Below are 24729 nucleotides of genomic sequence, written 5' to 3'. Positions count from 1 at the left end.
TAAGATTAATGCTTATGAAGAAATATAAAATCTCATCCCTTCCCCAATATCGCGCCACACCCCTACCCCTTAATTCCCTGGTTGAACTTGATGGACATATGTCTTTTTTCGACCGTACTAACTATGTAACTATGTAACATAACATGGGGGGGGGGGGGGGGTCTCCTGGCTGTTCACACAGGTGTGTCATTGCTGTACATTGACCATGCATTGCTTCTGTGGTATTGCAAAGGCAAAGACAAATGCTTCCAGCCATCCATTGCACTAATGGATTGGTCATCAGCTGGCTGTCTATGTCCCGCATCAATATAGACCAAAGTACAGAGGGTTAGGCTATGCTATTGTGCACCTACCTGATGCATCAGAAGGTGCGAGGCCCTTGCTAAATTCTGTGCACAGACTTTGAGATCTATACTTTAGACTGTATCTAAACCTGCTCCAACATGGACTGACATTCTGGCCTACTTTCAGCCGATGCGACTTGTCTGTCGCTGAACAGTCGCTTTTTATGTATTCAGCACCTATGTATAATGTTGTAAAAATGCTCTAGAAGCTAAAGTCGCAGAAATGTCACACATATTTGGCCTGCAACTTTCTGTGCGACAAATTCAGACAGGAAAAATCAGTATAAATCCTTAGAAAATTATCCCCCAGTGTCTCCATCTGCTGGCGGTATTGAATAAGCATTGCTGCACTGATGGGGTATGCATTAGACGAAAAAAAGAAGAAAAAGAAGAATAATACGCCCAGAAAAGAGGCGAAAAGGAGAAAAACGTAAAAAAACGTGAAAAAAAAGTAAGAGGAAGAGAAGGGAAAAAAAGGTGGAAATGGGTTTAAAAGTGATTTCGGCGGAGAAATATATATATATATATATATATATATATATATATATATATATATACGCGCACACACACACATATATAAACGTATTCTCCGTTGAGATATTGCAGCCGCTGCTGTGTCCAGGCCCAGGAGCCTTAGCACTGTGCTGTGATGTCACTCAATACCACTGACATCACTAGGTGTAAACAACATCTCTCCTTTGCTGTGTATGTGACTATGGAGCTGTTTGGTGATGTCGTCTATTATGGCCTTCATAGAAGCAACAGGAGATTGTTGCATCCATCTAGAACCCTCAGAACTACAGTGCTATGATGTCACTCACTTCCACAGGCCTTGCAGAGTGTAAACAACAACAACCCAGCTTTGTTGTGTATGTAACCATAGGGATTTGTGATGTCACCTAGAACCTTCACAGCAGCGACAGCTTTATGAGGAGCATCAGCACTGCTCTGCCTGAGCAGAACCATCACCGCCATAGGTTGTCAAATAACCCGGGTTTAACCCACACAGGTAAGTCCAATGGGGTGCAGGCATGTCCTCTATGCTTACAGCTTCCCGTGGGTGTTGGTTTGATACCGTTTGGGGACAGCCAAGGAGGCAACTGCAGGCAACAAAGGTAGGTGTGTGCTTGTGTGTGTGTTTCCTATGCAGATCCTAAGCCCAGTGTCACATGCAAGTAGGAGGAGTAAGAAGGGTTCCTGGCAAATCCGGGTTATGGATTGCATTTAAAAAGGCCCCGTGGGAGTGCAATGGGCCCCTGTCTTGCTGCTTAGCAATAATGGTATGGGTTTAGGTTCTGCTGTGTGTACTGGTGGTTGACTGCCCCCCAGCCCAGAGTGTGCATGGAAAATTGTCTGGCAGCCTCCCTGACAGCAAGCAGTGATAGTGCCCATGAAGGGCACCTTGTTGGGCCCGCCCCTTTCACGGTTATCGCTTCTCGGCCTTTTGGCTAAGATCAAGTGTAGTATCTGTTCTTATCAGTTTAATATCTGATACGTCCCCTATCTGGGGACCATATATTAAATGGATTTTTGAGAACGGGGGCCGATTTCGAAGCTTGCTTCCGTCGCCCTATGCATTGACCCGATATGGCAGTATCTTCGGGTACAGTGCACCACCCCCTTACAGGGTTAAAAAGAAAGATTCCTACTTTCATTGCTACCTGCTTGCTGGCTAGCCAGCTAGCCAGCCCTGTGGGCCTTGCTGCTGCTGCAGCCAAAAAACAAAAGGTGGTGCTGCTGCTGCTTCTGCTGCTTCTGCTTCTGCTTGTGTCTGGCCGCTGTTGGAGCGTCCAGGCACAGGACTTCTGCTGCTGCTGACTAAATGGCCTCCTTAATTGGATCATTTGAGTAGCCAGCACACCTGTGCAGGTAGGGCATGACATGATAGGCAGCTGCCTTGATAGCGGGTGGGTGCTGAATGTTCCTAATTGACAAAATAAGATTAATGCTTATGAAGAAATATAAAATCTCATCCCTTCCCCAATATCGCGCCACACCCCTACCCCTTAATTCCCTGGTTGAACTTGATGGACATATGTCTTTTTTCGACCGTACTAACTATGTAACTATGTAACATAACATGGGGGGGGGGGGGGGGTCTCCTGGCTGTTCACACAGGTGTGTCATTGCTGTACATTGACCATGCATTGCTTCTGTGGTATTGCAAAGGCAAAGACAAATGCTTCCAGCCATCCATTGCACTAATGGATTGGTCATCAGCTGGCTGTCTATGTCCCGCATCAATATAGACCAAAGTACAGAGGGTTAGGCTATGCTATTGTGCACCTACCTGATGCATCAGAAGGTGCGAGGCCCTTGCTAAATTCTGTGCACAGACTTTGAGATCTATACTTTAGACTGTATCTAAACCTGCTCCAACATGGACTGACATTCTGGCCTACTTTCAGCCGATGCGACTTGTCTGTCGCTGAACAGTCGCTTTTTATGTATTCAGCACCTATGTATAATGTTGTAAAAATGCTCTAGAAGCTAAAGTCGCAGAAATGTCACACATATTTGGCCTGCAACTTTCTGTGCGACAAATTCAGACAGGAAAAATCAGTATAAATCCTTAGAAAATTATCCCCCAGTGTCTCCATCTGCTGGCGGTATTGAATAAGCATTGCTGCACTGATGGGGTATGCATTAGACGAAAAAAAAGAAGAAAAAGAAGAATAATACGCCCAGAAAAGAGGCGAAAAGGAGAAAAACGTAAAAAAACGTGAAAAAAAAGTAAGAGGAAGAGAAGGGAAAAAAAGGTGGAAATGGGTTTAAAAGTGATTTCGGCGGAGAAATATATATATATATATATATATATATATATATATACGCGCACACACACACATATATATAAACGTATTCTCCGTTGAGATATTGCAGCCGCTGCTGTGTCCAGGCCCAGGAGCCTTAGCACTGTGCTGTGATGTCACTCAATACCACTGACATCACTAGGTGTAAACAACATCTCTCCTTTGCTGTGTATGTGACTATGGAGCTGTTTGGTGATGTCGTCTATTACGGCCTTCATAGAAGCAACAGGAGATTGTTGCATCCATCTAGAACCCTCAGAACTACAGTGCTATGATGTCACTCACTTCCACAGGCCTTGCAGAGTGTAAACAACAACAACCCAGCTTTGTTGTGTATGTAACCATAGGGATTTGTGATGTCACCTAGAACCTTCACAGCAGCGACAGCTTTATGAGGAGCATCAGCACTGCTCTGCCTGAGCAGAACCATCACCGCCATAGGTTGTCAAATAACCCGGGTTTAACCCACACAGGTAAGTCCAATGGGGTGCAGGCATGTCCTCTATGCTTACAGCTTCCCGTGGGTGTTGGTTTGATACCGTTTGGGGACAGCCAAGGAGGCATCTGCAGGCAACAAAGGTAGGTGTGTGCTTGTGTGTGTGTTTCCTATGCAGATCCTAAGCCCAGTGTCACATGCAAGTAGGAGGAGTAAGAAGGGTTCCTGGCAAATCCGGGTTATGGATTGCATTTAAAAAGGCCCCGTGGGAGTGCAATGGGCCCCTGTCTTGCTGCTTAGCAATAATGGTATGGGTTTAGGTTCTGCTGTGTGTACTGGTGGTTGACTGCCCCCCAGCCCAGAGTGTGCATGGAAAATTGTCTGGCAGCCTCCCTGACAGCAAGCAGTGATAGTGCCCATGAAGGGCACCTTGTTGGGCCCGCCCCTTTCACGGTTATCGCTTCTCGGCCTTTTGGCTAAGATCAAGTGTAGTATCTGTTCTTATCAGTTTAATATCTGATACGTCCCCTATCTGGGGACCATATATTAAATGGATTTTTGAGAACGGGGGCCGATTTCGAAGCTTGCTTCCGTCGCCCTATGCATTGACCCGATATGGCAGTATCTTCGGGTACAGTGCACCACCCCCTTACAGGGTTAAAAAGAAAGATTCCTACTTTCATTGCTACCTGCTTGCTGGCTAGCCAGCTAGCCAGCCCTGTGGACCTTGCTGCTGCTGCAGCCAAAAAACAAAAGGTGGTGCTGCTGCTGCTTCTGCTGCTTCTGCTTCTGCTTGTGTCTGGCCGCTGTTGGAGCGTCCAGGCACAGGACTTCTGCTGCTGCTGACTAAATGGCCTCCTTAATTGGATCATTTGAGTAGCCAGCACACCTGTGCAGGTAGGGCATGACATGATAGGCAGCTGCCTTGATAGCGGGTGGGTGCTGAATGTTCCTAATTGACAAAATAAGATTAATGCTTATGAAGAAATATAAAATCTCATCCCTTCCCCAATATCGCGCCACACCCCTACCCCTTAATTCCCTGGTTGAACTTGATGGACATATGTCTTTTTTCGACCGTACTAACTATGTAACTATGTAACATAACATGGGGGGGGGGTCTCCTGGCTGTTCACACAGGTGTGTCATTGCTGTACATTGACCATGCATTGCTTCTGTGGTATTGCAAAGGCAAAGACAAATGCTTCCAGCCATCCATTGCACTAATGGATTGGTCATCAGCTGGCTGTCTATGTCCCGCATCAATATAGACCAAAGTACAGAGGGTTAGGCTATGCTATTGTGCACCTACCTGATGCATCAGAAGGTGCGCGGCCCTTGCTAAATTCTGTGCACAGACTTTGAGATCTATACTTTAGACTGTATCTAAACCTGCTCCAACATGGACTGACATTCTGGCCTACTTTCAGCCGATGCGACTTGTCTGTCGCTGAACAGTCGCTTTTTATGTATTCAGCACCTATGTATAATGTTGTAAAAATGCTCTAGAAGCTAAAGTCGCAGAAATGTCACACATATTTGGCCTGCAACTTTCTGTGCGACAAATTCAGACAGGAAAAATCAGTATAAATCCTTAGAAAATTATCCCCCAGTGTCTCCATCTGCTGGCGATATTGAATAAGCATTGCTGCACTGATGGGGTATGCATTAGACGAAAAAAAGAAGAAAAAGAAGAATAATACGCCCAGAAAAGAGGCGAAAAGGAGAAAAACGTAAAAAAACGTGAAAAAAAAGTAAGAGGAAGAGAAGGGAAAAAAAGGTGGAAATGGGTTTAAAAGTGATTTCGGCGGAGAAATATATATATATATATATATATATATATATATATATATATACGCGCACACACACACATATATAAACGTATTCTCCGTTGAGATATTGCAGCCGCTGCTGTGTCCAGGCCCAGGAGCCTTAGCACTGTGCTGTGATGTCACTCAATACCACTGACATCACTAGGTGTAAACAACATCTCTCCTTTGCTGTGTATGTGACTATGGAGCTGTTTGGTGATGTCGTCTATTATGGCCTTCATAGAAGCAACAGGAGATTGTTGCATCCATCTAGAACCCTCAGAACTACAGTGCTATGATGTCACTCACTTCCACAGGCCTTGCAGAGTGTAAACAACAACAACCCAGCTTTGTTGTGTATGTAACCATAGGGATTTGTGATGTCACCTAGAACCTTCACAGCAGCGACAGCTTTATGAGGAGCATCAGCACTGCTCTGCCTGAGCAGAACCATCACCGCCATAGGTTGTCAAATAACCCGGGTTTAACCCACACAGGTAAGTCCAATGGGGTGCAGGCATGTCCTCTATGCTTACAGCTTCCCGTGGGTGTTGGTTTGATACCGTTTGGGGACAGCCAAGGAGGCATCTGCAGGCAACAAAGGTAGGTGTGTGCTTGTGTGTGTGTTTCCTATGCAGATCCTAAGCCCAGTGTCACATGCAAGTAGGAGGAGTAAGAAGGGTTCCTGGCAAATCCGGGTTATGGATTGCATTTAAAAAGGCCCCGTGGGAGTGCAATGGGCCCCTGTCTTGCTGCTTAGCAATAATGGTATGGGTTTAGGTTCTGCTGTGTGTACTGGTGGTTGACTGCCCCCCAGCCCAGAGTGTGCATGGAAAATTGTCTGGCAGCCTCCCTGACAGCAAGCAGTGATAGTGCCCATGAAGGGCACCTTGTTGGGCCCGCCCCTTTCACGGTTATCGCTTCTCGGCCTTTTGGCTAAGATCAAGTGTAGTATCTGTTCTTATCAGTTTAATATCTGATACGTCCCCTATCTGGGGACCATATATTAAATGGATTTTTGAGAACGGGGGCCGATTTCGAAGCTTGCTTCCGTCGCCCTATGCATTGACCCGATATGGCAGTATCTTCGGGTACAGTGCACCACCCCCTTACAGGGTTAAAAAGAAAGATTCCTACTTTCATTGCTACCTGCTTGCTGGCTAGCCAGCTAGCCAGCCCTGTGGGCCTTTGCTGCTGCTGCAGCCAAAAAACAAAAGGTGGTGCTTCTGCTGCTTCTGCTTCTGCTTGTGTCTGGCCGCTGTTGGAGCGTCCAGGCACAGGACTTCTGCTGCTGCTGACTAAATGGCCTCCTTAATTGGATCATTTGAGTAGCCAGCACACCTGTGCAGGTAGGGCATGACATGATAGGCAGCTGCCTTGATAGCGGGTGGGTGCTGAATGTTCCTAATTGACAAAATAAGATTAATGCTTATGAAGAAATATAAAATCTCATCCCTTCCCCAATATCGCGCCACACCCCTACCCCTTAATTCCCTGGTTGAACTTGATGGACATATGTCTTTTTTCGACCGTACTAACTATGTAACTATGTAACATAACATGGGGGGGGGGGGGGGGGGTCTCCTGGCTGTTCACACAGGTGTGTCATTGCTGTACATTGACCATGCATTGCTTCTGTGGTATTGCAAAGGCAAAGACAAATGCTTCCAGCCATCCATTGCACTAATGGATTGGTCATCAGCTGGCTGTCTATGTCCCGCATCAATATAGACCAAAGTACAGAGGGTTAGGCTATGCTATTGTGCACCTACCTGATGCATCAGAAGGTGCGAGGCCCTTGCTAAATTCTGTGCACAGACTTTGAGATCTATACTTTAGACTGTATCTAAACCTGCTCCAACATGGACTGACATTCTGGCCTACTTTCAGCCGATGCGACTTGTCTGTCGCTGAACAGTCGCTTTTTATGTATTCAGCACCTATGTATAATGTTGTAAAAATGCTCTAGAAGCTAAAGTCGCAGAAATGTCACACATATTTGGCCTGCAACTTTCTGTGCGACAAATTCAGACAGGAAAAATCAGTATAAATCCTTAGAAAATTATCCCCCAGTGTCTCCATCTGCTGGCGGTATTGAATAAGCATTGCTGCACTGATGGGGTATGCATTAGACGAAAAAAAAGAAGAAAAAGAAGAATAATACGCCCAGAAAAGAGGCGAAAAGGAGAAAAACGTAAAAAAACGTGAAAAAAAAGTAAGAGGAAGAGAAGGGAAAAAAAGGTGGAAATGGGTTTAAAAGTGATTTCGGCGGAGAAATATATATATATATATATATATATATATATATATATATAATATACGCGCACACACACACATATATATAAACGTATTCTCCGTTGAGATATTGCAGCCGCTGCTGTGTCCAGGCCCAGGAGCCTTAGCACTGTGCTGTGATGTCACTCAATACCACTGACATCACTAGGTGTAAACAACATCTCTCCTTTGCTGTGTATGTGACTATGGAGCTGTTTGGTGATGTCGTCTATTATGGCCTTCATAGAAGCAACAGGAGATTGTTGCATCCATCTAGAACCCTCAGAACTACAGTGCTATGATGTCACTCACTTCCACAGGCCTTGCAGAGTGTAAACAACAACAACCCAGCTTTGTTGTGTATGTAACCATAGGGATTTGTGATGTCACCTAGAACCTTCACAGCAGCGACAGCTTTATGAGGAGCATCAGCACTGCTCTGCCTGAGCAGAACCATCACCGCCATAGGTTGTCAAATAACCCGGGTTTAACCCACACAGGTAAGTCCAATGGGGTGCAGGCATGTCCTCTATGCTTACAGCTTCCCGTGGGTGTTGGTTTGATACCGTTTGGGGACAGCCAAGGAGGCATCTGCAGGCAACAAAGGTAGGTGTGTGCTTGTGTGTGTGTTTCCTATGCAGATCCTAAGCCCAGTGTCACATGCAAGTAGGAGGAGTAAGAAGGGTTCCTGGCAAATCCGGGTTATGGATTGCATTTAAAAAGGCCCCGTGGGAGTGCAATGGGCCCCTGTCTTGCTGCTTAGCAATAATGGTATGGGTTTAGGTTCTGCTGTGTGTACTGGTGGTTGACTGCCCCCCAGCCCAGAGTGTGCATGGAAAATTGTCTGGCAGCCTCCCTGACAGCAAGCAGTGATAGTGCCCATGAAGGGCACCTTGTTGGGCCCGCCCCTTTCACGGTTATCGCTTCTCGGCCTTTTGGCTAAGATCAAGTGTAGTATCTGTTCTTATCAGTTTAATATCTGATACGTCCCCTATCTGGGGACCATATATTAAATGGATTTTTGAGAACGGGGGCCGATTTCGAAGCTTGCTTCCGTCGCCCTATGCATTGACCCGATATGGCAGTATCTTCGGGTACAGTGCACCACCCCCTTACAGGGTTAAAAAGAAAGATTCCTACTTTCATTGCTACCTGCTTGCTGGCTAGCCAGCTAGCCAGCCCTGTGGGCCTTGCTGCTGCTGCAGCCAAAAAACAAAAGGTGGTGCTGCTGCTGCTTCTGCTGCTTCTGCTGCTTCTGCTTCTGCTTGTGTCTGGCCGCTGTTGGAGCGTCCAGGCACAGGACTTCTGCTGCTGCTGACTAAATGGCCTCCTTAATTGGATCATTTGAGTAGCCAGCACACCTGTGCAGGTAGGGCATGACATGATAGGCAGCTGCCTTGATAGCGGGTGGGTGCTGAATGTTCCTAATTGACAAAATAAGATTAATGCTTATGAAGAAATATAAAATCTCATCCCTTCCCCAATATCGCGCCACACCCCTACCCCTTAATTCCCTGGTTGAACTTGATGGACATATGTCTTTTTTCGACCGTACTAACTATGTAACTATGTAACATAACATGGGGGGGGGGGGGGTCTCCTGGCTGTTCACACAGGTGTGTCATTGCTGTACATTGACCATGCATTGCTTCTGTGGTATTGCAAAGGCAAAGACAAATGCTTCCAGCCATCCATTGCACTAATGGATTGGTCATCAGCTGGCTGTCTATGTCCCGCATCAATATAGACCAAAGTACAGAGGGTTAGGCTATGCTATTGTGCACCTACCTGATGCATCAGAAGGTGCGAGGCCCTTGCTAAATTCTGTGCACAGACTTTGAGATCTATACTTTAGACTGTATCTAAACCTGCTCCAACATGGACTGACATTCTGGCCTACTTTCAGCCGATGCGACTTGTCTGTCGCTGAACAGTCGCTTTTTATGTATTCAGCACCTATGTATAATGTTGTAAAAATGCTCTAGAAGCTAAAGTCGCAGAAATGTCACACATATTTGGCCTGCAACTTTCTGTGCGACAAATTCAGACAGGAAAAATCAGTATAAATCCTTAGAAAATTATCCCCCAGTGTCTCCATCTGCTGGCGGTATTGAATAAGCATTACTGCACTGATGGGGTATGCATTAGACGAAAAAAAGAAGAAAAAGAAGAATAATACGCCCAGAAAAGAGGCGAAAAGGAGAAAAACGTAAAAAAACGTGAAAAAAAGTAAGAGGAAGAGAAGGGAAAAAAAGGTGGAAATGGGTTTAAAAGTGATTTCGGCGGAGAAATATATATATATATATATATATATATATATATATATATATATATATACGCGCACACACACACATATATATAAACGTATTCTCCGTTGAGATATTGCAGCCGCTGCTGTGTCCAGGCCCAGGAGCCTTAGCACTGTGCTGTGATGTCACTCAATACCACTGACATCACTAGGTGTAAACAACATCTCTCCTTTGCTGTGTATGTGACTATGGAGCTGTTTGGTGATGTCGTCTATTATGGCCTTCATAGAAGCAACAGGAGATTGTTGCATCCATCTAGAACCCTCAGAACTACAGTGCTATGATGTCACTCACTTCCACAGGCCTTGCAGAGTGTAAACAACAACAACCCAGCTTTGTTGTGTATGTAACCATAGGGATTTGTGATGTCACCTAGAACCTTCACAGCAGCGACAGCTTTATGAGGAGCATCAGCACTGCTCTGCCTGAGCAGAACCATCACCGCCATAGGTTGTCAAATAACCCGGGTTTAACCCACACAGGTAAGTCCAATGGGGTGCAGGCATGTCCTCTATGCTTACAGCTTCCCGTGGGTGTTGGTTTGATACCGTTTGGGGACAGCCAAGGAGGCATCTGCAGGCAACAAAGGTAGGTTGTGCTTGTGTGTGTGTTTCCTATGCAGATCCTAAGCCCAGTGTCACATGCAAGTAGGAGGAGTAAGAAGGGTTCCTGGCAAATCCGGGTTATGGATTGCATTTAAAAAGGCCCCGTGGGAGTGCAATGGGCCCCTGTCTTGCTGCTTAGCAATAATGTTATGGGTTTAGGTTCTGCTGTGTGTACTGGTGGTTGACTGCCCCCCAGCCCAGAGTGTGCATGGAAAATTGTCTGGCAGCCTCCCTGACAGCAAGCAGTGATAGTGCCCATGAAGGGCACCTTGTTGGGCCCGCCCCTTTCACGGTTATCGCTTCTCGGCCTTTTGGCTAAGATCAAGTGTAGTATCTGTTCTTATCAGTTTAATATCTGATACGTCCCCTATCTGGGGACCATATATTAAATGGATTTTTGAGAACGGGGGCCGATTTCGAAGCTTGCTTCCGTCGCCCTATGCATTGACCCGATATGGCAGTATCTTCGGGTACAGTGCACCACCCCCTTACAGGGTTAAAAAGAAAGATTCCTACTTTCATTGCTACCTGCTTGCTGGCTAGCCAGCTAGCCAGCCCTGTGGGCCTTGCTGCTGCTGCAGCCAAAAAACAAAAGGTGGTGCTGCTGCTGCTTCTGCTGCTTCTGCTTCTGCTTGTGTCTGGCCGCTGTTGGAGCGTCCAGGCACAGGACTTCTGCTGCTGCTGACTAAATGGCCTCCTTAATTGGATCATTTGAGTAGCCAGCACACCTGTGCAGGTAGGGCATGACATGATAGGCAGCTGCCTTGATAGCGGGTGGGTGCTGAATGTTCCTAATTGACAAAATAAGATTAATGCTTATGAAGAAATATAAAATCTCATCCCTTCCCCAATATCGCGCCACACCCCTACCCCTTAATTCCCTGGTTGAACTTGATGGACATATGTCTTTTTTCGACCGTACTAACTATGTAACTATGTAACATAACATGGGGGGGGGGGGGGTCCTCCTGGCTGTTCACACAGGTGTGTCATTGCTGTACATTGACCATGCATTGCTTCTGTGGTATTGCAAAGGCAAAGACAAATGCTTCCAGCCATCCATTGCACTAATGGATTGGTCATCAGCTGGCTGTCTATGTCCCGCATCAATATAGACCAAAGTACAGAGGGTTAGGCTATGCTATTGTGCACCTACCTGATGCATCAGAAGGTGCGAGGCCCTTGCTAAATTCTGTGCACAGACTTTGAGATCTATACTTTAGACTGTATCTAAACCTGCTCCAACATGGACTGACATTCTGGCCTACTTTCAGCCGATGCGACTTGTCTGTCGCTGAACAGTCGCTTTTTATGTATTCAGCACCTATGTATAATGTTGTAAAAATGCTCTAGAAGCTAAAGTCGCAGAAATGTCACACATATTTGGCCTGCAACTTTCTGTGCGACAAATTCAGACAGGAAAAATCAGTATAAATCCTTAGAAAATTATCCCCCAGTGTCTCCATCTGCTGGCGGTATTGAATAAGCATTGCTGCACTGATGGGGTATGCATTAGACGAAAAAAAAGAAGAAAAAGAAGAATAATACGCCCAGAAAAGAGGCGAAAAGGAGAAAAACGTAAAAAAACGTGAAAAAAAAGTAAGAGGAAGAGAAGGGAAAAAAAGGTGGAAATGGGTTTAAAAGTGATTTCGGCGGAGAAATATATATATATATATATATATATATATATATATATATATACGCGCACACACACACATATATATAAACGTATTCTCCGTTGAGATATTGCAGCCGCTGCTGTGTCCAGGCCCAGGAGCCTTAGCACTGTGCTGTGATGTCACTCAATACCACTGACATCACTAGGTGTAAACAACATCTCTCCTTTGCTGTGTATGTGACTATGGAGCTGTTTGGTGATGTCGTCTATTATGGCCTTCATAGAAGCAACAGGAGATTGTTGCATCCATCTAGAACCCTCAGAACTACAGTGCTATGATGTCACTCACTTCCACAGGCCTTGCAGAGTGTAAACAACAACAACCCAGCTTTGTTGTGTATGTAACCATAGGGATTTGTGATGTCACCTAGAACCTTCACAGCAGCGACAGCTTTATGAGGAGCATCAGCACTGCTCTGCCTGAGCAGAACCATCACCGCCATAGGTTGTCAAATAACCCGGGTTTAACCCACACAGGTAAGTCCAATGGGGTGCAGGCATGTCCTCTATGCTTACAGCTTCCCGTGGGTGTTGGTTTGATACCGTTTGGGGACAGCCAAGGAGGCATCTGCAGGCAACAAAGGTAGGTGTGTGCTTGTGTGTGTGTTTCCTATGCAGATCCTAAGCCCAGTGTCACATGCAAGTAGGAGGAGTAAGAAGGGTTCCTGGCAAATCCGGGTTATGGATTGCATTTAAAAAGGCCCCGTGGGAGTGCAATGGGCCCCTGTCTTGCTGCTTAGCAATAATGGTATGGGTTTAGGTTCTGCTGTGTGTACTGGTGGTTGACTGCCCCCCAGCCCAGAGTGTGCATGGAAAATTGTCTGGCAGCCTCCCTGACAGCAAGCAGTGATAGTGCCCATGAAGGGCACCTTGTTGGGCCCGCCCCTTTCACGGTTATCGCTTCTCGGCCTTTTGGCTAAGATCAAGTGTAGTATCTGTTCTTATCAGTTTAATATCTGATACGTCCCCTATCTGGGGACCATATATTAAATGGATTTTTGAGAACGGGGGCCGATTTCGAAGCTTGCTTCCGTCGCCCTATGCATTGACCCGATATGGCAGTATCTTCGGGTACAGTGCACCACCCCCTTACAGGGTTAAAAAGAAAGATTCCTACTTTCATTGCTACCTGCTTGCTGGCTAGCCAGCTAGCCAGCCCTGTGGGCCTTGCTGCTGCTGCAGCCAAAAAACAAAAGGTGGTGCTGCTGCTGCTTCTGCTGCTTCTGCTTCTGCTTGTGTCTGGCCGCTGTTGGAGCGTCCAGGCACAGGACTTCTGCTGCTGCTGACTAAATGGCCTCCTTAATTGGATCATTTGAGTAGCCAGCACACCTGTGCAGGTAGGGCATGACATGATAGGCAGCTGCCTTGATAGCGGGTGGGTGCTGAATGTTCCTAATTGACAAAATAAGATTAATGCTTATGAAGAAATATAAAATCTCATCCCTTCCCCAATATCGCGCCACACCCCTACCCCTTAATTCCCTGGTTGAACTTGATGGACATATGTCTTTTTTCGACCGTACTAACTATGTAACTATGTAACATAACATGGGGGGGGGGGGGTCTCCTGGCTGTTCACACAGGTGTGTCATTGCTGTACATTGACCATGCATTGCTTCTGTGGTATTGCAAAGGCAAAGACAAATGCTTCCAGCCATCCATTGCACTAATGGATTGGTCATCAGCTGGCTGTCTATGTCCCGCATCAATATAGACCAAAGTACAGAGGGTTAGGCTATGCTATTGTGCACCTACCTGATGCATCAGAAGGTGCGAGGCCCTTGCTAAATTCTGTGCACAGACTTTGAGATCTATACTTTAGACTGTATCTAAACCTGCTCCAACATGGACTGACATTCTGGCCTACTTTCAGCCGATGCGACTTGTCTGTCGCTGAACAGTCGCTTTTTATGTATTCAGCACCTATGTATAATGTTGTAAAAATGCTCTAGAAGCTAAAGTCGCAGAAATGTCACACATATTTGGCCTGCAACTTTCTGTGCGACAAATTCAGACAGGAAAAATCAGTATAAATCCTTAGAAAATTATCCCCCAGTGTCTCCATCTGCTGGCGGTATTGAATAAGCATTGCTGCACTGATGGGGTATGCATTAGACGAAAAAAAAGAAGAAAAAGAAGAATAATACGCCCAGAAAAGAGGCGAAAAGGAGAAAAACGTAAAAAAAACGTGAAAAAAAAGTAAGAGGAAGAGAAGGGAAAAAAAGGTGGAAATGGGTTTAAAAGTGATTTCGGCGGAGAAATATATATATATATATATATATATATATATATATATATACGCGCACACACACACATATATATAAACGTATTCTCCGTTGAGATATTGCAGGAGCCTTAGCACTGTGCTGTGATGTCACTCAATACCACTGACATCACTAGGTGTAAACAACATCTCTCCTTTGCTGTGTATGTGACTATGGAGCTGTTTGGTGATGTCGTCTATTATGGCCTTCATAGAAGCAACAGGAGATTGTTGCATCCATCTAGAACCCTCAGAACTACAGTGCTATGATGTCACTCACTTCCACAGGCCTTGCAGAGTGTAAACAACAACAACCCAGCTTTGTTGTGTATGTAACCATAGGGATTTGTGATGTCACCTAGAACCTTCACAGCAGCGACAGCTTTATGAGGAGCATCAGCACTGCTCTGCCTGAGCAGAACCATCACTGCCATAGGTTGTCAAATAACCCGGGTTTAACCCACACAGGTAAGTCCAATGGGGTGCAGGCATGTCCTCTATGCTTACAGCTTCCCGTGGGTGTTGGTTTGATACCGTTTGGGGACAGCCAAGGAGGCATCTGCAGGCAACAAAGGTAGGTGTGTGCTTGTGTGTGTGTTTCCTATGCAGATCCTAAGCCCAGTGTCACATGCAAGTAGGAGGAGTAAGAAGGGTTCCTGGCAAATCCGGGTTATGGATTGCATTTAAAAAGGCCCCGTGGGAGTGCAATGGGCCCCTGTCTTGCTGCTTAGCAATAATGGTATGGGTTTAGGTTCTGCTGTGTGTACTGGTGGTTGACTGCCCCCCAGCCCAGAGTGTGCATGGAAAATTGTCTGGCAGCCTCCCTGACAGCAAGCAGTGATAGTGCCCATGAAGGGCACCTTGTTGGGCCCGCCCCTTTCACGGTTATCGCTTCTCGGCCTTTTGGCTAAGATCAAGTGTCTTGCCCTAAGGTATTCGGGTACCCCTCTCCTCGGCCTTGTGGGATCGCCCAGGTTTATTGCCTGGGCTTCACCCACCTGCTGCTATTGGGGAGAGGGCTTAGTCCCAGGATAACGGGAAGGTGATCATCGGAGGACGGGTCTGCCGGAGAGGATGGCTAATGCGCCGAACGCTCCTAATACAGTACGGCTGTTTATCGAGGAGGAAAAGAGGAGTGCCTACGGGATTTTGCATGTCCAGCAGAAGGTCGTGGAGGGAGTGCTGAGGATGCCGCATGCTTCCATCTTCTGTGTCCAGGTCTTTCCCAGCCAAGGATTCTTTGACGTGACCTTCTACAACCTGGATGATCTCCGTACCTGTCTCTACCGGAGTAAGGAGAATGCTTCTCACCCTGACCTACAAGGGATCCGATTCATTTCCTGCGAGGCTCGGCCTAAGAAAGTTCCAGTGGTAGTGCATATGTACAACCCTTTTGTGCGGGATGAGGAGATCCAGACCTTTCTAAGAAGGTATTGTGTGTCTGTTTCTGGTGCGGAGAGGAAAAATAACATCCTGGGGACTTTCACAGGCATGAGACGTTTTTGGGTGGAGTTTAGGCCTGCCCCCGAGGGTGGTGCTGAAGGTTTTTGTCACCCCCCGCAGAACTTTGCGATAGGGAACAACAGGGGGTTTCTGCACTACCCGGGGATGCCAAGTTTTTGCCGGGACTGTTTTTGCTTTGGTCATACCAGAGAGAACTGTACAACCGGGCAAGTTTGCAGGAACTGCCACAAGCCTGATCACCGCACTGCAGACTGTCCCGAGAAACGCAAGTGTCATTTCTGTGGTTCTTCGGATCACCTGGCTAGGAGTTGCCCCACTTACCAGTCCGGGGCACCCCGATCATATGCAATGGCTCTTCGAGGTGGGACAGTTCCTGAGGACTCCAATGCTGCCAGGGCAGGCGATGCAGAGGTTAGCGTGCTGACCAGTGAAGCAGAGTCTGCCCCTGTTTTTCCTTCCATTTCTAGGTCTGTTCCGGATGCTTTGGTGGCAGAGGGGGAGAAGGCGGAATCTGTTTCGGGGGCATCTGTTTCGGAGGCCTCTGATCCCCCAGAGGAGATGACTGTGGACAAAGAATCCTTGAAGAGAAAGATGCCGGTGGAAGAATCGGAGGATGACTGTCCGACTCCTCAGAGTCAAAGGATTGAGGACTTTCCTAGCCCGGGAAGGGAGGAGGCAGGTGGAGGGTCGTCATGTCAGATTGATTCTGACTCCTCTTTATCCTCCCTGGGCACAGGTTATTTGGAGGAATGTTCAGTCAAAAAATTGACAAAGACTCTTAAGTTTAAGGAAGGGGAGGCAAAAAATAAGGGTAGAGGTCGGGGAAAGGCTAGGCCTCCTTTTGATAATGCTTGATTTTGTATTTCCTTTTTTTCCTTCAAATGTTTGAATGAGTTTAACAATTGGTTCTCTAAATGTCCGCAGTATTAGATCTTTAGAAAGGAGATCCGCCATTTTTGATTTACTTTCTGGATATTCTTTTGATGTTTTAGGTCTCCAGGAGTGCTGCTTGGATGGGGAGCCAAATATCTCCTGGCCTTATGGGCAATCGGTATGGTCTGGTTCAATGGAACGTAATTCGGGGGTGGGGATTTTGTTCAAAAGTAATGAGTTTGTTGTTAAAAAAGTTGTCCATATTGTTCCGGGTAGGGTATTATTAGTGCATTTTATTTTCAGGGGTTTCACATATAAAGTAATTAATGTTTATGCTCCAACTGGGAGGAAGGAAAGAGGGGAGGTGTTTGAGAAATTATATTTCTTTTTGAGTGGGAGGGATGATGTGTTCCTTATAGGGGATTTCAATTGTATAATAACAGAGGGGGATAGGAGTAGTACTACGGTGGGTGGTGGGTCTGGTTTAGACAGTACTAGTAAGCAGCTTAAAGAGATTGTAAATTTATTTGGGTTAAAGGATTCCTTTGTTGCCCATAATGATGGTACTATCGGTTATACATATTTTTCTAACAATACAAGTTCGCGTATTGATTTCATTTTTGTCTCAAAACTAATGTCTGTTTCTAATTTCAGACGGAGGAGGTTACCGTTCACGGATCATGCCTGGATTGAGTGTGTGGTAAAAGGTGGTGGTGTAAGTGAGTATGGAAAGGGTGTTTGGAAGTTGAATGTGTCTTTATTGGATAATGAATGTGTATTACAAGAATATAGGGAGCGTTTTGATGGATGGGTGTTGAGGAAGGATGCATTTTATAGTGTGGTTGAGTGGTGGGAGTGGGTGAAGTTAGAGACTAAAAGGTTTTTTATTAAAAAAGGGTGTGAGAAAGGGAGGAAAGATAGAGAAGAGTATGAGAGATGGCAAAGAAGGTTAGAGTATTTGTATGAATTGAGGCGTTTGGGGATGAGTGTTGAGAAGGAGATTGAGGAAGCTCGTGGAAGTGTGAATGAGTGTCTGGAGAGGAATGGAAGGAAGATTATTGCACAGGCTAGGGTTGAAGTGAAAGAGAAGGATGAGAAATGTAGCAAATTTTTCTTTAAAAAGGCATTCAGTAAAAAAACTGAGATGATGAGTGTTTTTAAGAATGATGGGGTAGAGGTCTTTGGTAAGGATGAGGTGTTAGAGGAAGTGTGGAAGTTTTATTCTGATTTATTCACGGAGAAGGAGCGGGACGTGACTCTAGAGGAGGAATGTTTGGGATATGTGGATAAGCGTTTGGATGAAATTGATGGGTTCTTTATGGAAGAGGATGTGAGGAAGAGTGAGGTGGAGGATGCTGTGAATGGGATGAAGAAAGGAAAGGTGGCAGGGAGTGATGGTTTGCCTGTGGAATTTTATCTTGTGTTTTGGGATATGTTAGGGGATTATGTATGGGAGGTGTGTAAGGAAGTACTTAGGAGAGGGAAGTTATCTAAAAGTATGAGTGAGAGTGTGACTGTGTTATTGTTTAAAAAAGGGGATAAGAGGGATCTTAAAAATTGGAGGCCTATAGCGCTCTTGAATTGTGATTACAAAATTATTGCTAAAGTTATTGCGAATAGGTTAAAGGATGTGATTGATTGTATGGTAGGTGAGGAGCAAATGTGTGCAGTGCCTGATCGTAGGATTTCTGAATGTCTGTTAGGTCTGAGGGATGTATTGTGGGACTGTAAAACTAGGAAGCAAGGTGTGGCTGTTGTTACGGTGGATTTTGAAAAAGCGTATGATAGGGTGGTGCATGATTTATTGTTTAGGGTTTTGAGGAGGATGAATGTGCCGGACAGAATGGTGAAGTGGATTGAATGTTTGTATAGGGACATTTATAGTAAGATTCAGGTCAATGGTTTTCTGAGTAGGGAGGTGAGTATAAAATCTGGAGTGCGGCAGGGGTGTCCCCTGTCGCCAATTCTTTTTATTTGTATGATTGAGCCTTTGTTGGGGATGATTAGGAGAGATAAGGTGATGCGGGGTATAGAAATACCTGGTAGTCATGGGAAGGATATGCGAGTGATTGGTTACATGGATGATGTTACTGTTGTATGTAAGTCAATGGCAGGGGTAAGGCGTGCTAAGTTATTGATTGAGTGTTTCTGTTTAATGAGTGGGTTTAAGCTTAATGTTGGGAAGAGTGGTTGTAAATTTTTTGAGGGGTGGGGAGAGAGTGGGTTGTGCGAGTGGCCTGTGAGAGAGGGGGGTGTGGAAGTGCTTGGGGTGGTGTTTGATAATGATTTGTATGGGAAAGAAAGTTGGGAGAGGGTTTTGGGGAGGGTGGGGAATAAAATAAACTTCTGGTCTTTAAGGACTTTATCGATTGAGGGAAGGATTCTGGTTATTAAAGCTGTTATAATTCCTATTTTGCTTTATGTTAATTATGTGTTTCCTCCACCGGATAGGTGTCTGGCAAGAATTATCAGGCAGATCTTTGTTTTCTTATGGAATTCAAGGATGGAGAAATTGAGTCGTGGGAAGGTGGTGAAAAGCAGAATGCATGGTGGGAAAGGAATGATGAATGTGGAAGTTTTCCTGGCTGTGAAGTATGTCAGTTTTTGTCTCGCTGTAAGTAAGAAGGAATGTGTGTTTGGGTGCATGGTAAGGTATTTGGCTGGTAATGTGTTGTTGAAATATAAGCTAATGAAAAGGGACTTAAGGGTACCTGTAAGTTTTGAGGTTCCTTGGTTCTATCAGAGAATAGGGCGGTGTGTCAGGAAAAATAATCTGGAATGTGTGACTGAATGGAATGATAGTAAGAAGGTGATGAAAGTGTTGGAGCAGAGAGAAACAGTGGAATGTGTGGGAGGTCTGTCTGAGAAGGATTGTAAGGTAGTGTGGAAAAATGTCAGTCACAAGGAACTGACAAATAAACAAAAGGACTTGTCTTGGATGTTAGCTCATGGGTGTCTGCCAACAAGGGAATTTCAGAGGAGAAGGAGATTGGTAGACAGTGAAGTGTGTCCCAGGGATGGTTGCGGTGGATGTGAGAATTATGTACATGTGTTGTGGGAGTGTGGTTATGCGAAGTCTGTGTGGAGAAAAATGTCTGGTCTAATTAAAAATCTTACTGGAATTGAAATCTTATCCTTTAATATGATGATGTTTGGTTTGTGTGCAGTGGAGAGAGAGAAGGCAAGAGTGTTATGGTTCATAGTAAATTGTGTAAAAGAGGTTCTGTGGGATGTAAGGAATATTAGGATTTTCAATCAAACTGAAGTAAGTGTGAAGGAGTGTCTGGGCATGATCCGTGGTAAAATTTACCTTTACGTATTATGTGATAGGAAAAACTATGGTTCTGATGATGCAGAGGGGATCTGGAAACACAAAAAATGGAAGCACTGGTTATGATTGTATTCTTATTTGTCTTTCTTTTTCTTTTCTTACAGATTATATCTTGATATGAAGGGACAGTTGGAGGGACAGAATCCGCTGCAATTTATTTTTTCTGAGGGAAAGTCATGAAGGGAAAGCTTTTTGTTATATGTACATGTAAAGACATGCTTCCTGTATATATTGTATATGTCAAATATGTGTTATTCATGTGTTTTCAGATGAATATGTAATTTTGTGAATGATTTACTTGGTTATGTATTGTATATTTCCTTTTCAATAAAAAAAAAAAAAAAAATCTGTTCTTATCAGTACTTACCTGGCAGGGGAGATACCATGATCGCTACGGTCTGAAGAACTCCAAGCATTGTGGTAGAGATTTTGCGTAGTACGATTGCAGTACTTTTCGTTCTTATTAGAACCGCATTTCTCTAGAGCATACCACCTGAAGATCGTCTCCTGCCTTCCTCGGAACATCTGAAGAAGGAGAAGATCTTGAAGACTGCAGCTCCGGAAGAAGCCGACGAAGAACCTGGAAGAAGGGAATCGGCGGTGAATTCCGGAACAGCGGCGAAGAGGAAGGCGGCGCAGAATCTTTTCGAAGAAACTCACTGCCTCTGGAGAAGGATTTGCATAGCTCCTCCCACCGGTACTGGATCTGCATAGCTCCTCCCACCCGGGAAAGAGGACTTTGCGAAGCCTCTCTCCACAAGCAAGCAAGGAAGCGGAAAAGAGCCTGCTGGAAGAAGCCATGGCCTCAACCAGCAAGTCCACCCAGGAGGCTGCAGGGCAAGGCCTGGAGGTCCAGCCCCAACCACAGCAAGCTTCAACCTCCACCACGGCAAGGCAGAAGGGCGGCAGAATTCCTAACCTGGAAGCTCCAACCCTGGAGCCCTGGATGAGGCAGACTGTTGCCTTGAAACTCAAGTCCGTGGACGGAAGGGTGCCGGACATGTCCCACGACGTGTTCTGCAAGAAGATGCTGGCGGATCAAGGCTTCCCCACGGCTGACACCCTGGGAATAGCAACCTTCTTTTCGGGAATCTTCTACATCACCTTTGCCAACATTGGGACCTGTAGAAGATACTGGGAGGTGGTGAAAGCGGCGAGTCCCGAATCCCCTTTCTCTCGCTTTGTGGGCAACTGCCTTATTCAAAGAGAGGAGAGGCGGGTGACGGTCTCAATGCGGAACCCACACACCCCAGGCACGGACATCTCGACCTTCCTGAAGCGCTTCTGCACCGTGGTGAGGGAGCCCACCCGCATCCTGAACTCACTCGGATACTGGACCTGCAAGTGGTCTGTGGTCGTCAGACTCAACAAGAACCCTGCTTCTCCAGACGGACTACAGCACCTACCAACGACATTTTCCTTGGGCAACTCCACAGGACTTATCTTCTACCCGGACATGCCACAGACCTGCAGGAGATGTGGCAAGATGGGCCACGAGGGCAAGGACTGTACGGAGGATGCCTGCAGGTATTGCCGTGTGACAGGTCACACGACCAAGGACTGCCCCAAGAGCAAGACCTGCAACCTCTGCGGACTGGCAGCCCACAGCTACAAGGACTGCCCCCAGAGGGAGAGAACATGGGCATCTGTGGCAGCGAGAGCACCGAAGCCAGCCCCAGCTCCGGAGCCAACACCACGGATGGCCAAGCCGACCAAGGAGGGTAAGAAGGCGAAAGCCACCACCCCTGCCCCGTCCCGCCCCTCCCCTGCCCCTCCCGCCCCATCCCCTGCCCCTCCCGCCCCATCTCCTGCCCCATCCCGCACCACCCCTGCCCCATCCCGTCCCACCCCTGCCCCATCCCGTCCCACCCCTGCCCCTCCTGCCCCATCCCGTCCCACCCCTGCCCCTCCTGCCCCATCCCGTCCCACCCCTGCCCCTCCTGCCCCATCCCGTCCCACCCCCGCCCCTCCTGCCCCATCCCGCCCCACCCCTGCCCCCCGTACCCCACCCCGGCCCACCCCTGCCCCCCGTACCCCACCCCGGCCCACCCCTGCCCCGTCCTCCCCTGCCCGGCCCACCCCTGCCCCGTCCTCCCCTGCCCGGCCCACCCCTGCCCCGTCCTCCCCTGCCCGGGCACTCTCTCCTGCCCCCCGCCCCACCCAGCCTCCTTTCTCTCCTGGCCCAGCAGCACCTAACCCCCCTCCAGCTGCTGGTGCCCGCCCTTCGGAGGACTTTCCTGTGCTTCCTCCCCCAGGTACCATACAGAGGAAGAGGAAAGGAAGGGACAACGTATCAGAAGAGTCCCACAAAAGAAAGATAATCGAGACCTGCGAGACCCCTCAAGCTTCAGATGAGGAGGAGGAGATGGAGCAGGTCTGCGAGAGCCTTGAAGCTTCAGAAGGAGAGGAGGTGATGGAGCAGGCCCAAGTGGAGCAGGTCCAAGCAGAGCCAGTCCAAGCTCAATCTATGGAGGAGCTGCTGCAGGACCCAGAGGTTAAGAAAATCCTGGACACTCCGTCCAACACGGTCTACGACGAGTTCTTGGAAGGGCGCTACGAGAAGCCACAGGAGCCGACAGGCGCCAGAGAAGAGGACCCGTCCGACCAGACTGGTAACTAGTATCAGAACTAACCTCTCTTTTTTATTCCCATGGCTGATCTCAACATCTTCTGCATTAATGTGAGGAGTATTAGAGCTTGGTTTAGATTTCAGACTGTTCTTACGTTCTTAGATTCCCAGAGGTGTGATGTTTACATGTTGCAGGAATGTGCTTTGTCTGCTTCTAGGTCTTACAACCATCTGGCCAGGCAGTGGCCTCACGGCCCTTCCTACTGGTCTGGTGGGGGCGACAATAGGTCTGCGGGGGTGGCCATCCTGATCGGGGGAGGTAACTTTGCACTTGATTCCGTCCGGGAGCTCGTCTGTGGCAGACTTCTTGTCGCAGACGGTTCCTGGGCGGGTGAGCCCGTGCGGCTCATCAACGTGTATGCCTCCCCTGAGAGGGATGTCCGACTGGAGGTTCTCCAGGCCCTGCGGGCTGAACTCGCCACCACTAGAGCAGTAGTGTTGGGTGGTGACTTCAACTGCCCCATTGAGGTGGACGGGCGCAGTTCTGGCACATCCGCCAACCTGGACGTGACGTCTAAACTGCTGATTGAGATGGTGACGGAGGCATCCTTGCAGGACGTTGTCGGGTCCATCGGGAACGGCTCCGTAAACTATACGTGGAGCCGCCCCGATGGCTCGCTCCGTTCTCGGATAGACTTCATCTTCACTTCGAGAGCAGTCAGAAAGGTGTCGTACTCTATGGTCCCCTGCTTCTTCTCTGACCACAGGGCCATTCGATTCCGGGGGACTCTGGGCCATGGATTCCCACCTGGCCCGGGCTCCTGGAAGTTGAATTGTGCCCTGTTGGAGCAGAGGGAGGTCATGGAGGAACTTAGGGATGCTTACCTTGTATGGCGAAATGACAAATGTCTGTTCAAGTGCATCAGCGATTGGTGGGAATATGTTAAAGTCGAATTCCGTTGTTTCTTTCAGGCAAAAGGCAGACAACAGGCGTGTGCGAAGAAGTGGGACTTGAGGAAACTGCAGCGCGAGCTGCGGTCCCTGCAGGACCTGCTCCAGTGTGGCTGGGACGTCAGGGAGGAGCTGGAGGAGACCAAAAAGAGCTTGAAAAGGCACTTTGAGGAGGAATCCAAGCGAATCGTCTTTCGTTCCAAGGTGGAGAACCTGGAGAAGGGTGAGAAATGTAACTCTTTCTTTTTCAGGAAGCTCCATGCCGGCCACACGCCCCTGACTGAGCTACGAGATGAGACCGGACACATGAGGAGCGGCAAGGAGGAAGTGATGGGGGTCGTCCACGACTTCTACAGCAACCTCTACGCCCCCAAGTCATCCGACCCCGAAGCCGCCGAGAGGTTCCTGTCAGGTGTCACTAACGTTGTTGATCCCGCAGGTGCGGCGGCTATGGACGATCCCTTGACGGTGGGGGAGCTGCTCTCTGCCGCTAAATCCTTTAAGCCCGGCAGGACCCCGGGCAGTGACGGTCTCCCGGCCGAGCTCTACGTAGCGCTGGGTGACCTGATCTGTCCGGACCTGTTGGAGGTGTACGAGGAGATGGTGGTGGGGGGCAGAATGCCTCCGTCGTTGAGGGAAGGGATGATCACGATCTTGTATAAGCGGAAGGGGGAGAGATGTGACCTGAAAAACTGGCGTCCCATCTCTCTCCTGAACGTGGACTACAAGATCCTCGCCAAGGTGCTGGCCAACAGGCTGAAACCTGTCATGGGGCAGATCGTCCATCCGGACCAGACCTGCAGCATTCCTGGCCGCAGGATTGCCGACAGCCTTGCCCTTGTGAGAGACACGGTCCATTACATCCAGGACCGCGGGGGCCGCGCCGCCCTGGTCAGCTTAGATCAGGAGAAGGCGTTCGACCGTGTCTCCCACGCATTCATGGACAGGGTTTTGCGCAGGCTGGGTCTGGGGAAGATGTTTTGCTCTTTTGTTAACGTTATGTATTTTGAC

At 47.5% G+C, this 24729-nt stretch overlaps 6 non-coding genes across 6 annotated transcripts; all 6 read left to right on the top strand.

Moving 5' to 3' along the window:
* The first annotated feature begins 1772 nt into the window (after positions 1 to 1772).
* On the top strand, positions 1773 to 1963 carry LOC130329677 (U2 spliceosomal RNA). Its single transcript, XR_008873200.1, has one exon. It is a non-coding gene; the product is annotated as a U2 spliceosomal RNA (small nuclear RNA).
* A 2083-nt stretch (positions 1964 to 4046) lies between these two features.
* On the top strand, positions 4047 to 4237 carry LOC130329676 (U2 spliceosomal RNA). The gene has a single exon (XR_008873199.1). It is a non-coding gene; the product is annotated as a U2 spliceosomal RNA (small nuclear RNA).
* A 2080-nt stretch (positions 4238 to 6317) lies between these two features.
* On the top strand, positions 6318 to 6508 carry LOC130329675 (U2 spliceosomal RNA). The gene has a single exon (XR_008873198.1). It is a non-coding gene; the product is annotated as a U2 spliceosomal RNA (small nuclear RNA).
* Positions 6509 to 8594: 2086 nt separating this feature from the next.
* On the top strand, positions 8595 to 8785 carry LOC130329674 (U2 spliceosomal RNA). Its single transcript, XR_008873197.1, has one exon. It is a non-coding gene; the product is annotated as a U2 spliceosomal RNA (small nuclear RNA).
* A 2099-nt stretch (positions 8786 to 10884) lies between these two features.
* Positions 10885 to 11075, top strand: LOC130329673 (U2 spliceosomal RNA). Its single transcript, XR_008873196.1, has one exon. It is a non-coding gene; the product is annotated as a U2 spliceosomal RNA (small nuclear RNA).
* A 2088-nt stretch (positions 11076 to 13163) lies between these two features.
* LOC130329672 (U2 spliceosomal RNA) lies at positions 13164 to 13354 on the top strand. The gene has a single exon (XR_008873195.1). It is a non-coding gene; the product is annotated as a U2 spliceosomal RNA (small nuclear RNA).
* Positions 13355 to 24729: the final 11375 nt, after the last annotated feature.

The sequence above is a fragment of the Hyla sarda genome, unplaced genomic scaffold, assembly GCF_029499605.1.
Source record: "Hyla sarda isolate aHylSar1 unplaced genomic scaffold, aHylSar1.hap1 scaffold_321, whole genome shotgun sequence".
Taxonomy (NCBI): Eukaryota; Metazoa; Chordata; class Amphibia; order Anura; family Hylidae; genus Hyla; species Hyla sarda.
This window is presented reverse-complemented; position numbering and strand designations above follow the sequence as displayed.